This window comes from Protopterus annectens, chromosome 3.part0 (genome assembly GCF_019279795.1).
Source record: "Protopterus annectens isolate FY-2018-M chromosome 3.part0, PAN1.0, whole genome shotgun sequence".
Taxonomy (NCBI): Eukaryota; Metazoa; Chordata; order Ceratodontiformes; family Protopteridae; genus Protopterus; species Protopterus annectens.
This window is the reverse complement of record NC_056731.1, coordinates 1,765,438,753-1,765,456,378: the sequence shown is the minus strand read 5'-3', so window position 1 is coordinate 1,765,456,378 and position 17,626 is coordinate 1,765,438,753. Positions and strand designations below refer to the sequence as shown.

The window sequence follows — 17,626 nt, the reverse complement described above, 5'->3', positions numbered from 1 at the left end:
CAATCATTAGAGGAGTCCTCCAGGGCTCTGTACTGGGCCCACTCCCTTTTGGCATCTATTTCTCTGAAATGGATGAAAATGCTCAAGGTTTATGCCTGACTACGTTTTCAAATTATTGTAAGCTGAGGGGTTTTCAGACTCTAGCATTCTTCAGGAAGGTCTGTCTCTGACTAAAAAATGCTGCCAAATCAAGGGTCTTAAACTCAATGCTAAGAAATCCATACGTCTACCCTTTTGAAGGTTAACCATCCCGGCTTACTGTCATGTTGATAATGCATCTGTAGGAGTCAACCCAGTGATCATGGATCTAGATAAGCATGCAAACAGTAACCTTACATTCGACCATCATGTGGCCACAGCTGTGAGGAAATCCTTTTATGTTCAACTTGTAAGCAAGATCATGGCATCTAGGTCCATAGAGATCCTTATACCATTGTACTCTGCCGTTATCAGTCTAGTCACAGAGTACAATGTTCCATTTGGTATGTACCTGACCAGGCATATGCAGCAAATAGTGCGACTTCAGAGTTCATTATGAAAAAATACAAGTAGTAACAAACCTGCCTTGTGTGTTGAGCGCCTTAAAACCCTTTGCTTCTACTCTGTCTTTTATAGCTTGCTGAGGGGGTGATCTATGCCTGGCCTACAAGCTATCTGCTAACCCCACGCTTGTAGTTCCCCTACATATTCGTAAGTCAAGGAATACCTGAAACACAACATCTAGGGACCTGAATTTTGTCTGTGACTTAAACATAACATACTGGAGAGACATGTGTCCCAGAGACTGCCCCTCCTGTGGAACAGGCTTCCACTCCATCTAAATCTGAGTTTGTCTATTACCCAGTTTAAGTGCAACATAGACCAGTGGATGGGGAGCAGGAAATTTACACTAGGCCTAGCACCCATGTCCCTTATGGATAGAGGTAGCTTATAAATGCCTGGCCCTCGATGTCCTATTTGCTTATATGACATCATTATTCTTTCAGGAAAACTTGGCTAGGATTAGAAAGAACCCCCCCCCCCACCAAGATCATTAACCTAGTAAGTCTATGAATTTTCGAGAGCCCAAAGAACAGTGGATGAAGCAGCAGACTCAAATGCAGCCAAAGTCCATTTTTGAAGAACAAGAAGAGGTCCCAGGAATGCAGATTAGGCTTTCTAGGAGGCCTAACATGAAGAATGCTTTTAACAACTTGGCCGACCTCAAATCTAGAGGCCAAAGGAGGAGTCAAGGGCAGACGTGCAGAAATTTCTAATAAGCGACCTTTCATTGAAGAATATGCCAACCCAGCATGGAGCAGATCACACAAATATGAGAGAACCAGAGGAATCTCTGCAGATAGGGCACCCTGATAGAAAGAGAGGCAACAAACAGAAAATGCCTAAAGAGAATCAAAACCCCATCACCTACAGCGTTAGCTGAAGAGTGGACAAATGTGGGGATGGATAAGAGATCCTTTCTCTCTTGTGAATAGATCCACCCAGTAAGATAACTTGTGGTGACTGCCCCTGGAAAAATGAGAAAGAAGGAGGGACCAATGCTGTCTGGGCCAAAAGGGAACCACTATCAAGATTTTGGAAGAGTTCCTTCTAATTTTGTGCAAGACACGTGGAAGCAAAGGAAGGGGATAGAAGGTAGAGAAATATCTCCTTCCAAGGAAAAGGTAGGGCATCCACTTTTCTAGCCAGAGGACTTTGTTCAGAGGGGAGGGAAAAAGATTTACCTCCACCAGTGGAGCATCCATTTGTGATCTTGAGTGCTGGACCTGCTCAAAGAGTCTGTCACCAGACTTTGCTTCAAGGGAATGTACACAGCCTGAAGTCAACTGAGACTGGACAACTAGGTCCCAAGACTGAAGAGCTAGCCTGCAAAGTAGGTAGGACCTGGAATCCCCTTGGTGCTGACACTGTGGTGGTGTCTATGAAAACCATAAGGGGCTTGGAAAGAAAGAGAGAATGAAAGGACTTAAGAGCTAGAAGCACAGCTCTCAAACTCTGATATTGATGTGGTCCAACCTCTGATGAAGAAACCAAATATCTTGAACCTTGGCACATCCAAAGGAAGTCCTCCATCCCCTGTCTGAGGTGTCTCTGAAGAGGTCGAGTTGGGGCTGGAACATGGAAAGGGAGCCTAGGGTTAGGAAGCACCCGGACAGAAGAGACACTGGTTGTGATGGTATTTATGTGGAGGCTACCTCCCACATTGACATTTTCCTATTCTAGATGACTTCAACTCAACCAACCAATGCTAAATAAAAAAAGAAGAGGAGGATATACCCCAACAGGGCACTAAGCTGGAAGATGGCTTGGCAATCAGCACAGAAGAACAGTGTTCAGACCTACGATTAAATGATGGCATTCAGACTGGTGACAAAGAAGTTTTGAGTATGGACATCTGTGTGTCACCTTTACACCGTACACCTTGCACGGGGAGCATGTGTGTGACATAGAACATCTTTAAGTACTAAAAGGCTTTGGCATACTGAACTTAAGGAATACTGCAGTAGTGATACTGAAGGACATCAACTAGCCCTAAATGGGTGCTGGTTATTTTCTTGGCTCCAACTAGAAAACCTGTTTCCATTTGCTAATACATAATTTTCTAGTAGCAGACTTTCTTGTCTCCATTAGTACCTGCTGCATGTCCTCGGTAAACAGGTGCTTAAAAGGAATTAATATTCTCTCACCCAGGCAGTCAACTGAAGTTGGTTGATGCTGTGGTGTATCAAATACCCATGTTCTGGAAAAGGAAATGAACAATCGATCATCCTTTCTGAAAATGTTTGCCCTGTGTGTACAGAATCCGAGTTGTCTGTGAATATTTAACATATGTGGTAAGTATTCTCCTTTGTTTGAGTACCTTGAAAAGAAAACAGGAAGATGTACTGATTGATTTAAATTAGTTTTGAATGCCACCTTAGGAATAAAGGAAACATTAGTTCTAAGGGAAACTCTGTCTTTGCAGAACACTAAGTAAGTAGGCTTAGAGGAGAGGGCTTTGTAGTTCTGAGATTCATCTGGCTGATGTTACTGCGACTAAGAAAATTGTTTTTCATGTCAGAAGTCCTAAGTCTGCAGTGGCAGCAGGTTCAAAGGGGAGTGTATGTTAGAGCTTGTAGCATAAAGTTGATATCTCATGAAGGTGCTGGGTCTCTAATGGGAGGTCTCAGCAGAAAGAATCCTTTGAGGTAGGCTTTTGAGGTTTTCGGGGTTGTTATTGACATATCATTATATCCTACATGAAAATTGGAAATTGCAGCCAGCTGTATCCTAATAGTGGCAAAACTGGAATCTTTGTCAAAGAGATCAGACAAAATTTCAAAATGGAAGGAACTTTTGCTGAAAGGGGATCCAGACCTTTGGAGTAGGCCTAAATAAAAAAAATTCTTCCATGTGGTGTAGTATGTTTTCCTAGCTGATGATTTCTGTGAAGCAGAAAGAATACAGACTACTGCAGAAGGAAGCCTGGTATCTCTAGCTATGGTAAAAAATTGAAGGAACCATTCAGTTAATTTCATGAACTTGTGTTTTGGAGGAGGCTGTCAAGATGGGTGAGTTAATAAATGTGGAGAATGATCCAACATCCATGGAGGATGTACTAGAAAAGGCCATAGGTAAAGAAATCATGTCTGCCGGGGACAAAAGGGAGCAATGAGGATTACCCTGGCCTTGCACTGCCTTGCTTTCTGTATGAATTTGTTCATTAGGGGTAAATTATCAGAAAGTATTGTGAAGACATCACCCAATGCCAAACCCTCAGGCCTCTTGACAAAGGATAAGACTGGGTTCCTCTCTGTTGGTTTGTCTACCATACCAGTCATGTTGTCAGTTTGTATGAAGATTACACTGTTGGGAAGGAGGTCCTGAAATGCATGCAATGCAAGAAGGACCGCTCTCAGCCTCAAGACTCTGATGTGAAGGTTGGCCTCTGTTGTGGATTATATACCTTGGATGATCACTTCGAAATGTCCCACCCCACCCCATCCAAGAAGGGATGCATCTGTGGTCACTGTTGCAATAGGCAAATCTGTCTGGAAAAGATGGCCTTCAGTCACAGACAGGGATGTTATCCACAAAGCTATGTGTTCTTTGCAGACCTGTGTAATTTTGATGCAGGGGGTGAGTGGATTGAGACCACTGTACTACTAAGGTCCATTACAGCACTCTCGTGAAATATTTGTCTAATAAAATCATTAGAACTGTAGACTCCAAGAGACCCAACAGACATAAGATAAACCTTGCTGGTGGCGATGGGTGATGTAGGACTTGTAGAGTTGTAAGAAAGCGACTGGACCCCGGAGGGGGAAAGCTGACTATCTTAAGTTTTTAGGTGGCATCCCATGAATCCTGTACTCTGAACTGGAGTCAGCTGATATTTTGGCAGGTTTCAGAATTCAGAAGCAGCTGGATATACTCTATTTCAGTGTGTGAGGAGGAGGAGACAGTGAGGAGCCAACCATAGAGATACAGAAAGATGTGGATTCCCAGTAGGTGTAAGTGTGCCATGATCTTAATGAACACCCTGGGGTTGTGATGAGGCTGAATGGCAGCACTCTGAATTAAAAATAATTGGCTTCCAGCTGGAAGCAAAGAAATTTCCTTGAGTGCTTCACTATTTTGATATGATACTAGACATCCTGGAGATCTATACAGCACATCCAATCATCCTTCCTCAGAAGAGGCAAAATGGACTGAACTGTGATCACCCAGAATTTTGTGTCCGTCTTACAAACTGGTTTTGGTGACAGAGATTCAAAATGGGTCTGAGATCCCCAGCTTTCTCTGGTACTAAAAAGAACCTGGAATTGACTCTGGATTCTAAAAGGTCATAAGGGACTGACTGGATTACTTTTTTTTTTCCTAGCAGCTTTAAAGTTGCTATGGCTAGTAAGTCCTACTGACTGGGTGGAACACTGGGCATGTTCTTCTTTTCCTGGAGTGGGAGGGAAAAGGAACTGAATAGCATCTGGATATTATTCTTGGCACCCATGAAGCTGGGGTTATTGTATGTCAGGCACAAGGGTGGAAAAAGAGATGCCTTCCCAATGCCTTCAGAGTGCAGCAGTCAGGCAACCATTCACGAGCGCTGAAAATTTTTCTTGGAAAATGGACCACGAAAACCTTGACTATGTGGTCCAGCTCTGCCTTTTGGGTTTCATCCTTTAAAACTGCCTCCCCCTCTTCCACAGGGAGGTCGGTCACCTTGGGAGTCATGAAAAGTACTCTGTGATTTGTGGAACCATATCTTCTTTCCAGATCTCTGGTTCCCATAAATGTTCTTTACAGGGTGGAGAAGAGTGCTCCCACTACTCGGAGTCTTGCCATCTTGATGGCTTCTGTTGAATGTATCCTTGACTTTCGGTCCAAATAAGGTGAAACCATCATAAGGGGCATTCACAAAGAACAATTTAAAGCCTTCTGCAAAGTCACAAAGCTGCATCCAGGCATGGCGATGCATGGTGCTGGCTCTGTTAACTACTCTGGTCATACAGTCCACTGCATTAGAAAGCAGATACATTGCCAAACTGGAGGAAGACTAACAGGTAGAAAGCTGGGAGCCCACTGTTTGTTTTTTGCACATCTATAAGCAACACTCCCCCCTCCCAAGAGTGACTTGGTGATCTCTTTAGTCAAGTCTCTCTGGAATCTTGTTAAATGGGCTAGCTAGTTCAGTGATCGTAAACACAGGCCTGCTTCCCAAATCTGTCCATCTCCCTAGATTCTATGTTAGGGGGATGAACAGATGAGCTTTCTTCCAATAGTGCTATCTTAGTGGCTGCTGCCACCACCACAGCATCTACAGGTGTACCTTTACGCCAGTGCTTCTGTCTGTTGGTGCAGACAGTATTCAGTCAGCTTTCTTAGGGATGGGCTCCACCACATCAGGGTGCTTTCACGCTCACTGAGCCATGAGACAGAAAAGTGATTCAATGGGAGGTACCATACAGACCGATGTTGGTCAAGAAACAAAGGCCTTCAAGAATACTGACTCATCTGGTATAGTGTCTTGAGATGACCAACTCCCTTCTCTGTTTCAGTTATTCTAGAATATCACTGAATGTGTGACATCTTAAGAGAGGGAGCAGAGGGATTCCTCACCTTCCTCTTAGCCAGTATCTTCAGTGAAAGACTCTGGTGAAGACTCCAAGTGCATCTGCTTGCATGTCTGTTTTCTGGAGGCATCTTCTGGGTGAGCAGAAAAAGGGTCAGAATTGGATGGGGAGCTAACAAAGCAAATGTCAGAAACCTTTGGTACTGACTGTCCTTTACCGACAGGATGAAGAGGCAAAGAAATAAACTGCAGGCAGGGCTTGGGTTGAACCAAACTGGTTGAAGCTACCTTGTTTTTGGTACTTGCCAAAACCCTTTCAAAAGCCAAGGCTGCTAACAGAACCAATGTTGAACAGGAAAGTAAATAGTGTGGGAAGAAATAGCCAGGGAATTGTTATGGCTAGGCTTGTATAGGCCCTAGGGCCGATAGTCTAGTACCAACCTATGAACCAATGACTCCTTTCATTTCAAAGAAAGGGAAGCCTTGGCACTAACAAACCCTTGCTCCAAAACAGATCTCAGATCTGAGCTGTCCACAGCTGAACCCCGACAGGAAGAGATGGTTCCGAGAATCAGTGTCAACTCACATTTACCCCCATTTTTCCCAACCCCCAGAACTCATATCTTTAGATTCGGCTCAGTTTCATCTCGATCCATAGACATATGAGAGTAGAGACAGAAAGATGGATATAGCTAGCAAAAATGCAAGCAGATCCGGCATTAACAATGGTGCTACAGTTCCAATTGTTTCCATTACTACTGAACCCAAAGGTCAGGGTAGATTCTTGCAAAGGAGGGGTAAGTTGGCCAATTTTCTGTACATTCCCAGGGTACGGTGCTGATATAACCCAAGCTGTGTCTGTGTTCAAGAATTTCATCATCATCCTGTTGACGCCAAGTTCTGTGAGGCTTCTTGATGATCGGGTGAATGATGCTACCAATGGTGGTCCATGAATACCTTCTTTCTTGTAGTATTGGTTGACTGGAGTCTGGAATTCACTGGTCCAAGTGAGTACCTGGTGCATGGAGAAGGCGATCAGGCCAGAGTGGGTGTTGGATATGACCTCTTCTGGGAACTTTGGGGTCGGGGCCAGCAGAGGTTGCTGGCTCCAGAGTCCTTTCCCTCAATGTTTTAGATGAAGATTTGCACCTTTCCTCATCTCTTTTGTCTTTTTCTCCTTTATCTTTTTCTTGTCCCTTCAACTTAATTTTTCTCTCTTTTAGAAGGTGAGGAAGGTGAAGGGATAAGCCCATCTGTGCAGGAAGATGCCCCTTTAAAACAAGTTTATTCCTTCTGATTTGGCAGGACCTTGTACTGAAAGCTGCACAGGACTGGCATTTGATGTCATAGTGCATGGCACCAAGACAATATACACAGCTGAAGTGTGGGTCTTGTGGTGAAAGTTTGTGCTCACAGTGAGCTTTTTTAAATCCAGTCGACTCCAACATTTCTACTACCTAGAAGCAAGAAGTTAAGCAAACAGCAAGAACTTTCTAACTTATAACTGTCTTTTTTTTTTAAAGGTATACTAAAAATATAGGACAGAGGCCAAGGCCTTAACTCTAATGGTAATTAAACTAATTAACCAACATAGCCCATCAAAAACTAGCTGAAGTTTAAGAAAACACCATGCTCAAAGTGAGAGTAAAAGCTCTCATGGCAGGATAGGAAAAGCAGCAATACTAAGTAAAAACAGCCTTCTGCAGAAGAGAGCTCTATGCATGTCCAAACAATTCAAGCAGCAAACAACACCTAAGCATTTGAAGTACAGCCTAGGGAATTATGGATAGTGGAGAAGTCACAGCACTGGATCTGATAAGTTTCAAAGTCAGCATCAAGGTCAGATTCTGTTGGATCAGACAACCCATATGTCTGAACAGACGAAAATTGACAACATTGGACACCAAGTTATTTAAAGTAGATTTTCTGCAAATAAAACAATCTGCATACTTTCATAATTTGTCAGAGGTATATATATATATATATATATATATATATATATAATTTGGCTATCCAGACAGCGGTAAAAGGGTTTATACCTAAATTAGTGAGCTTGTCTATAATGCCCGAGTGAAGTATTGTATCAAAAGCCATGGGCAGGTTGAAGTAAGCTGTGTGCACAGTCTTACCTTCATCCCGTGCTTCGGTGACCCTCTCAAAAAAGTCCACCTGATTTAATAGACATGACCTTCCTTTAATAAAGCCGAAAGGTGAGGGGTCTGCCATTTACAGGTTACCTGTATCCTCATTTATCATATCCATGATGATTCTTTCCATGGCCTTGCATATGAGGCTGTTAAGACTTACCAGCCTGTAGTTACCCGAATCAGTGGTTGAACCTCCTTTGTGCAGGGGAATGACTATAGCCATCTTCCATTCCTTGGGCACAAAACCTGACTGAAGGCTGCAGTTGAAAAGTGATTCAAGTGGAGCAGAGAGATCGTGTTTCAACTTGTGATGTTATCCGGGCCCATTAATGTAGTGTTTTTGGCCTTGGAAAGTGCATTGTTGACTTGTTCTTGGTAATGGATGGGGTGATTGTGTTATGTTGTATTTCCTTTGGAATATTGAGGGAAGTGGGTGGAGAAATTTGAGCTGAGCCTGTTAGCCAGAAGATTGACAATGGCCTCTGGTTCAATGGGGGTGATGCCATTTACAATAAGTTCTAAGCATTGTTGTGTATTTCCTTTGTGGTTATGGACATAGCTGTAGAAAGCTTTGTGGTTGCCCTTTGCCTGAGAAGCTATTTTCTTCTTCAAATGTAGCCTCCTTTGTAGTATTAATTAACCCTCTTAGCTGCCTGTTTAGATTGGTCAGAGGGATTTTAGTATGTAGTCTGTTCCTCTCTTTTTTTCTTTGTTGTATAACCGATTGATATTGTGATTCTACGGGGGTGGCCTGTGTAACCGATTGATATTGTGATTCTACGGGGGTGGCTTGTGTTTTGAGTTTGTTTTATTCTTAATATGAATGGCACAGCTTGCTCTATTCAGCTGTCAGTATGACTGTGGAGAGATTTTGTTAATAGCTCAATGTATGCTATGGTGTTTACTAGGCTTAGGGGTGCATAGAATCTACCCAAGGTGTTGCTTAGTAGAGAGAGTTTAGCCTTGGAATTGTTTCCTAAGGTTTTTGGTTTCGCTGGATTCCAGGATTTAATTTTTATTTCAGTTAGTACTGCCTTATGGTCACATCTGACAAACAACGATATTACACTGGGGCTGTTTAGCTAAGAGGGTGTCTGAGCTCCAGGTCCTCATAGCTTCCTCCTTTCTTTATTTCACAGAGATAGGGTGCTTATGGCCAAGGTGGTCATCGTGAGCTGTCCCTTAATCAGTCTATTCATTCGCCTTCTTTTTTTCCTTCTCCTCAGTCTGCCAGTGAGAAACTTCTTCAAACCTTGGAGTTGCATAGACAGCTCAAATATTATCTGGATAAAACCAAAGTTATTCACAAGTCTGAGCAGCTTTTTTTTTTTTTTTTTTTTTTTTCATCCCAGGTCTTTTGGTTTAGCTGTTTGTAGACAAACTACCTCTCATCCTGGATTTCTAAAGCCATTTCTTTTTGTTATTCTTTTCATGGTAAATGTCTTTTCTTATCAGTAAAGGCTTATTCTACCAGGGCTGTTGCCTCCTCTGGTGCTTTTTTCAAGGGATTGGATACGGGCTGCTACTTGGTCCTCTGTTCATACTTTCCCTAAGCATAATACGCTAGATGTTATTTCCAGGGTCATGGCAGGGCGGTCTTGCATGGGTTTCTGAAGGTCTCTTCTGTATTCTCCTCCTCCCAAGTTTCCTCTCAAGCTTTTGTACTCTCCCTGACGTAAGGAATACTGCAACAGTAATATGGAAAGACATAGTATAGTTATGTAAGATCGTACCATAACAGTAGATGTCCTTCTTGGCGCCATTGCAGTATTCACTCCTTCTCTCCTACCTCTTCTGCTCTAGGTTTTTTCTTTTCTGCTCTCTTGGCCGAAGGGCTCCTTTCCCTTTTCTCTTTCTGGATGCACATGTTTTTCCTTGTCCCTTGGGACATTCTCTTCCTCCTGAGGCTTCTTTAGTTCAGAGTATGGACGTTACCTTTATGCCCTACACCTTGCATGGGAGAGCATATGTGTGACATACTATGTCTAGAAGTACTAAAAGGCTTTGGAATAGTGGCCAGATGGTGGGCTAATGGTGATCCCTAAAATAAGGAATACTGTAGCAGTGAAGAGAAGGACATCTACTGTTATGGTAAGATCTTATACAACTGTACTTTCTCTGGTTGTACAATATTTGTGTGAGTTACTATCCTATGGCCTTTTCTATTCCTCCATCAAGGTTAATTTATCATCCATTTCAACTCATCTGCCCATGGATCCTCCTCTTTCAATGCAGTCTCATGTCAAAATGCTGTTGAAAGGGGTTTTGCATAACATGCCTCTAAGAAAACCGGTGGGCTTTCCTTGGGATCTTAATTTTGTGTTAGATAAGCTAACACCAGCTCCTTTTGAACCAGCTAATCTGGTTGACTTGAGGTACTGAACATGGAAAACAGTTTTACTAATTGCTCTCACATCTGCAAAAAGGGTATTTTGAGTTACAAGCTCTTGTGTTGAGTCAACCCTATCTTATTTTCCACAGGGACAAGGTTTCTTTGAGAACTAATCCTTCTTTTATGGCTAAAGTGGTATTCAAGTTTACATTAAGCCAAACTATCTATTTCCTTTTTTTTCCTGAACCTAAAAATGAGGGAGAGAGGATACTCCTTACCTTTGATGTCCACAGACAACGCTGGTACTATCTTGACAGAATTTAATATTTCAGATCTTCATAATTTTTTATTTCTTCTGAAGGTAAGAAGGGGTAACCTGTGTCAAAAAGACTATTTCCAAATGGTTGTCTAAGGTTATTTTGTTATACTCACCTTAATAAAACTATTCCAGGCACGGTCAAGGCCCACTCTACCAGGGCCTTGATTTCATCTATGGCTTTTTGGAAAAGGTTAGATTTTAGAAGTGTTCTAGAGGCTGCCACTCTGTCCTCTGCAATTTTTACAAAGCATTGTAAGCTGGATTCCTTCTCTAGATCCAGATCATTCTTTGCTAGGACCATGCTCCAGTAGCTCCTGGACTCTTCTTCCACATCCCAATTGTAATATAGCTAAGGCTGCTACAGTAGTCATCAGTATGATGAACACAGTACAGTTATGCAAGTAAAACTTACCGTAACAGATTTGAATGATCTTTGCTGCAGTAGCCACAGCCTCCCTCCATTCCCATTGTTTTTTTGGTGCGTTTCTTGCCAAGGTGTGGACATTTATTTTATTTTGTTTTATTTTTTTTTTATTGTTCGTAGCATTACCCTTCAGGGCCCAGCCTCCATGTCTCTGTTGTCAGGAAAGATCTAAAGGGCTTTGCACCCAAACTTGTGTTTTAGTCATCTCAGCTCAAGCTGCCTGACAGTATGGGTGCATGGAAGGTGCCCTGAAGCTTTGAACGCTGGCCAGCTGTTATATCCTTGTCAGGATATAACCCATGGAAGTAAGGCTACTGCACCAGTAATCATTCAAATATCTACTGTTATGGTAAGGTTTACTTACACAGCTGTACTTCTTTCACTTTAAAAAATTGTTGCAAAGTTTCAAAGATCACCCTGTCTAGATGTCTGTCTGATTGTATTATTTTATTATTATATTATTTTTTGCTATGCAAAGTACAAGAAGACCTTATCAGGGAAAGTGCCCTCTGCTAGAGCTACAGCTGCATCCCACACTTTTCAATTGATAATTTTGTGACTGCAAAATGGGCTTCACTGCATATATTTGCAAGGCACCACGTGGTGGATGTGATCTCAAGGTCTAGGTCTATCTTTAGATCCTCCATAATCAGAAGTATTCTGTCTTGATAGCACCTAAGAGGCTGTAAGGGGGATTGTGCCCTGAGGTTGAAGCGCACAATCTGGATCATGTAAAGTACAAAAGTTATATACTTATTAACATTAGATCTCCATGATCCATGCCCATCCACTTCATTAACCCCATCCCCCTCTCCAGTTCCACTTGCTATTCCCTTCTGCCCAAAGATCTAAAGGGATGACTCTAAGGATTCATATGTGGTTCCTGTGTTATATTTAGAACATAGTCGATCTGGAGAGAGGGGAATAATGGTGAGTTATGGGAGTCAGGGGATGGGTTTTACAATATTGGAAAAGCTTAAGTGCCGAGCAACTACTACCTGCTATGCTTCTTAACCTGTCCTGATATCAAAGTGGACGGACATGAATTGAGAATATCTAATGTTATGGTAGGTGCATAACTTTCTTTTCTTTCTAACTTTTTTACGTAGTCATATCTTAGATTTCCGTATGAAACACTGAGAAAGCATGTAAAGGCATTATAAATCAAAGTCTGAATGTCTGTCTATACCCATATCTATGTACCTTGTTTGTGTGTGTGTCTGTAAATATATGCACACATAGATATGGGTGTTCGTATGTGGAGACGTGTGTGTGTGTGTGTGTGTGTGTGTATATATATATATATATATATATATATATATATATATCTTTAAAGATATATATGTACACACACATGTATATGCGCATGCCAACTAGCCACCTTAAACTTTTCAGTCTACCCTATCATGGTTCCAAAGCTACTTGACAGACAGCAAGCCATGAAATGGCTAGACAATATATATTCACTCTTACCAGTCTAAGTGGGGCTACCCCAATGTTCCATACTTGGCCCACTTCTCTTTACAGTCTTTACAAATTATCTCCAATCTTCGACCACATCAGCTGGCATTCTACAATATGCATATGATTCTACACTTATCTACTTAGCCACCTCAAGCCCCAAACTCTTGCAAAAAACACAAAATGCTTTTATAGATATTGAACACTACATTTCCGCCAGAAAACTAATACTGAACTCCAACAAGACCAAATTACTATTATTTTCCAACAATAAAATATCTCAGTCTTCATCGCATTCACCATTTACTCTACTAACAACACCAAATTTGAGCCAGTTTAGCACACCAAACTACTAGGCGTCACCACTGACAAATACCTGAGTTATGACCTGTACATATAGCCCTCACGATCAAAAAGGTCCACATAAAGCTAGAGTCAGTTTATAGAGCCAAACTATTCCTCACGCACACCACCAAAACTGCCATTGCCAAAGCCCATACTATCTACTGTTTTATGCCTCCCCAGTTTTCGAAAAATTAAAGAAACCAAATCTAAATGAACTGGAAACCTGCTACAACAAAATAGCCTAGTTTGCCATCAACCTCCCTAACAAAACACATCATTGTTCAGCACTTCACAAACTAGGCTGGTTGGAATTCCCTAACCTGTTGCACCTCAGTCGACTCAAAATCTGTCATTCCATCATCTACCAGCTAGACAAATGTCCATCCCTTAAAAACCTAGTAAAACACTACATTAGCAACAGAACCCTCTGCTCATCCAACAAACTTCTTGTAGAAGTCACTAAAGCTAATAATAGCTACAGAGTTGCCTTATTTTCAAATCACATCTCCAAAATTTGGATCTCAGTTCCCCAGCCCATTCATGGCACAGCTAACCCCCTCCAAATTCAGAATTAGTCTCCTAGCCTGTGTGTCTACCAACTGGTTGTGCTCCTGCTCAACGCCAGGATGAGCCCTCTGTTTTTATTTTGTTCTAGTCTTTTTCATCCTAGATCTCTCCCTCCTAAAGCTTATTTCCTTGTCCATTTTTCTTTCTTCTCCTTTGAGTCTTATTTCCAGCTTATTTTACTTTCATTTTTATTAACTGCTTAAATCTGGTGAGAGTACCATCCCCCACAGGTAGAAATACATTATATCTTTTTTTTCTAAATGTGTTGCATTCAAGGACCATCTGTTGTAATGTGTAATATGTTTGACTTACAAATTATTTGTATTATTGTTGTTGCGTCATCTCAATTCAATATGTATTGCTAATTCTATAACCTCCTCTGTTTTTGTTTCATGTAGTTCTGTCTATTGCACCATCTCAATTCAGTATGTATTTGCTGCTTATTATGTAACCTCTTGTTTTATATTTTGTTCTGTGTTAACACTGTATTTTTTACTAGGTAATTTGAAGCGTTTCTTCCAGGGCCTCTGTTGAAAACGGGCCTTTTTGGCTCAGTTGGACACTCCCAATAAACAAATGCTAAATAAATAAAATAACTATATTTGCCATGTAATTTGAGTGTAACAGCACTGTTGTAAAGATTTGCAAATTATGCAATGTACCACCCCAGGATGTATTTGTCTGTTACAGAGTCTTGCATTACCTGATAGGTAAGCTTCAGGAACTGGAATACTCAGATGAAGACCTCCTAGCATATACAGTACATGACTACAATTTATCAATGGCAGCTCATACCATATAGGTATCTGCTCATTCTTAAATTGCTCTGGAATGTTTGGGAACCAAGCCATTGCTTGTTATTGGCTAAATTAGCAGAAACATAGTACGTATCTATCAGACAAGGAGAAAATCTCAGCAGGTCTGGGTAACTGAGCTAGTCGGAGGAAAAGCTCTGAGCTAATGAATCTGAGATGTATAACATTAAGTATCCTGTTTTTTGCTTATTTCTGAGTTATTTATAGCACTTTTATTTTACTCACTGTGTGTGAGGTATTAAGTAGAATTTTCTACAGTTGTTAAGCATTTGGTTGGGTTTATTTGCTCTGATTACATGCTAGGAGTGTATCATATAACCTGTTTGCATTTAAAAGCATTCTCTAGAGTCTCCTTGATCCTTTATCTGCTTAAACATTTCTGAAGTTTTTTCTACCTAAGTAGTGTTGGTAGTGTAGCATTGTCTATACTCAGGCTTGTGTTTTGGGCCTAGTTGTTTGTTAGTAGAGGCTGTGTGTCTGAGCACATGTCCCAGGTCATCAGAGCTTAGCCAAGGCCAGTATAGCATTTCAGTGAGAGTGAATTGTTTGTGGTCATTGGCTGACTGGGGTTGCCTGGACTACACCTTGGAAATAAGCACCTAACTGGTTCTTTCAAGCTTTTTTAAAGTTGTTTCAGGTTTCAACTTTGTTACTTAAGAAGTTAATTGTAACTGTTTCTGCCATTTCACACTGAGCTAATAGGAGAAAGTCAGAGGAAGAGCTCTGAGCTAACAAATCTGAGATATATAACATTAAGTATCCTGTTTTTTTTGCTTATTTCTGAGTTATTTATAGCACTTTTATTTTACTCACTGTGTGTGAGGTATGAAGTAGAATTTTCTACAATTGTTAAGCATCTGGTTGGGTTTGTTCTGATTTTTGTTTCTTACCCTCCCTCTCTCTTGGTATCCTGTTTTTATACTTGGTGGTTTTGCAGTTGCCCACCCCTACTGTAAATTTGATCTGGGACACTCCTCCCTCACTAGTGTCATTACCTAATTCTACCTATTCCAGGGAGAACATTTGAGAAGGCCAACCCAGTTAGCTTCTGCTCCTCCTTTCCCCTTTCCACTTCACAAAAAAAAACAAATTCTAAGCTTGTTTCCTGCCTTTCCTATAAGTTGTCTAGTCCAGATACAGATTTGCTGTATCCAGGACTGTTTGTAAGCTTCTGAGCCCCCAAGCCTTTTTGTGTTGGAGGGAAGCCTTCTAGCTTAGTTGTGTTTCTTAGAACTAGCCAGTTTTCTAGTTTCAGCACACAAATATGTTTCTTTAGCTCAGCACTTGTTCAGAACTCATTGTAAGCACTAAATAAGCCACAAATTACTACAGCACTCAACTTTCCTCACTTGTCTAGAGGAAAACAGTTTTTAATACTTAATAAATAAGCACCTATCCAGGCATGTCTAAGGGTCAACTCCCGGTGTTTTCTCCTGTCTACCTGATGAATCTGGGCATCTTGGGTCAATGCAGCAGTTGCCTCATGTACAAAGACAACCCCCTCCTCCTACCACGCAACACTACAACCTGTGAGAGATGCACTTATATAACCAAACTTGAAGCAAAGCTCTCTTCACCCAAGACTGGACTAGACAGCCAAGAGGAGAAGGAAAACACTTGTACCAACCATAATCATCACATAGTCCCTCAAAATCTACACCACCAAAACACACACAGAGAAACACAAAACACACACCTACATTTGTGGAGGCTCTCAAAAAAAATCTACCCAAGCAACAGGGATCTCCAAAGCAGAAACGCAAGCAACCTCCACCCCCCCAACACAACCCAAATGACACATAGCCCACAAACTCAATGTGACACTCAACCACAGCCCTTAAGGCATAATAACGTACCTAATACTCTAGTCATAGGTGACTCTATAGTCAGGCACACTGATGTTCCACTCACCAGGCTAAACAAGGAGAAAGTCGCTGTCAGCTGCCTGTCAGGTGCCAAGATCCGCCACATAAAGCATGCACTCAGGTCACTCCACAGCAAGTACAAATATGACTCTGTCATTGTCCATGTTGGTGTGAATGACCTGAGATATGTACCTCCCTGGACTACATGAAAAGAGACATGGAGGAGCTTTCTGAACTTGTAGCCCAGACAGGTATGGCCGTAGCCCTGAGTAGCATCCTGCCATCACCCAGAATTATACCACAATATAAGGACAAAATGATTGACTTCAACAATTGGCTAAGCTTCTGGTGTCATTCTAAGGGGATCCAGTATCTGTCTGTCTAGGATGACATGATCGACAAACCATGATGCTTTACCAGAGGTGGCCTGCACCTGTTGCCCTTGGGATTCCAGATACTGGCTAAGGCTCTTGCCACTCCTATAGTGCCTTTTTTATGCAAGATTCAAATGCCAAATTCACCACCGTAACAGGTTCATGCAAGCAAAATCTGAGTGTAATGCTTCTCGATGCTAGAAGTCTAAACCTCAAAATGCACTCACTCGAGGCACTCCTTAAAATGGAGAACATCGACATCTGTGCAGTGACAGAGACCTGGTTTAAGGCTCCAGAGAGCACCCCTGCATTACCAGGCTATAAATCATACCACACCTTTCGGCCAGCTAACTTGGACCGAAGCACTAAAGGTGGAGGCGTGTCCATATTCATTAAGGATATCCACACCTCCAGGCTAGTTGCTCAGCATAATGCATCTGACATTATCCAAGTGCACCTAACTCTCGGCAAGACCGCAATGCAAATTGTAGCTTGCTACAGATTTTCCCACCATGCCCCAGGATTCCCTGTCCTCATTTCTTGATACACTGGAAAATATTAGGGTACAACCTAATACCCTAATAATGGGCAATTTCAACTACCCCACCATTAAATGGGAAAACTACTCGTGTACCAGCTGTTGTGCTCAACATTTTCAGGAATTCATAAATTCCAATGCCTTGGATCAACTTATCCACACCTCCACCAGGGGCAGCAATATCCTAGACCTGGTCATTACCAACATAAGCAACCGGTGTTCCACACCAGAGGTCACTTCCTCGTTGGTCAGATCCGACCACAAGCAAATCACCCTAGACATCCACATCCCAGCCCCACCCCCCATTAGGGAAACCACCATAAAAAAGTTTCTCCAAAGCCAACTTCACGCTTCTTAAGACAGAAATGGCAAACTTCACGACACCCA

The 17,626-nt window shown here is 41.8% G+C and overlaps 1 protein-coding gene across 1 annotated transcript in view; it reads left to right on the top strand.

Moving 5' to 3' along the window:
• Window positions 1–17,626, top strand: part of ZC2HC1A (zinc finger C2HC-type containing 1A) — a 927,244-nt gene that overhangs the window by 654,706 nt on the left and 254,912 nt on the right. The window lies entirely within an intron of this gene.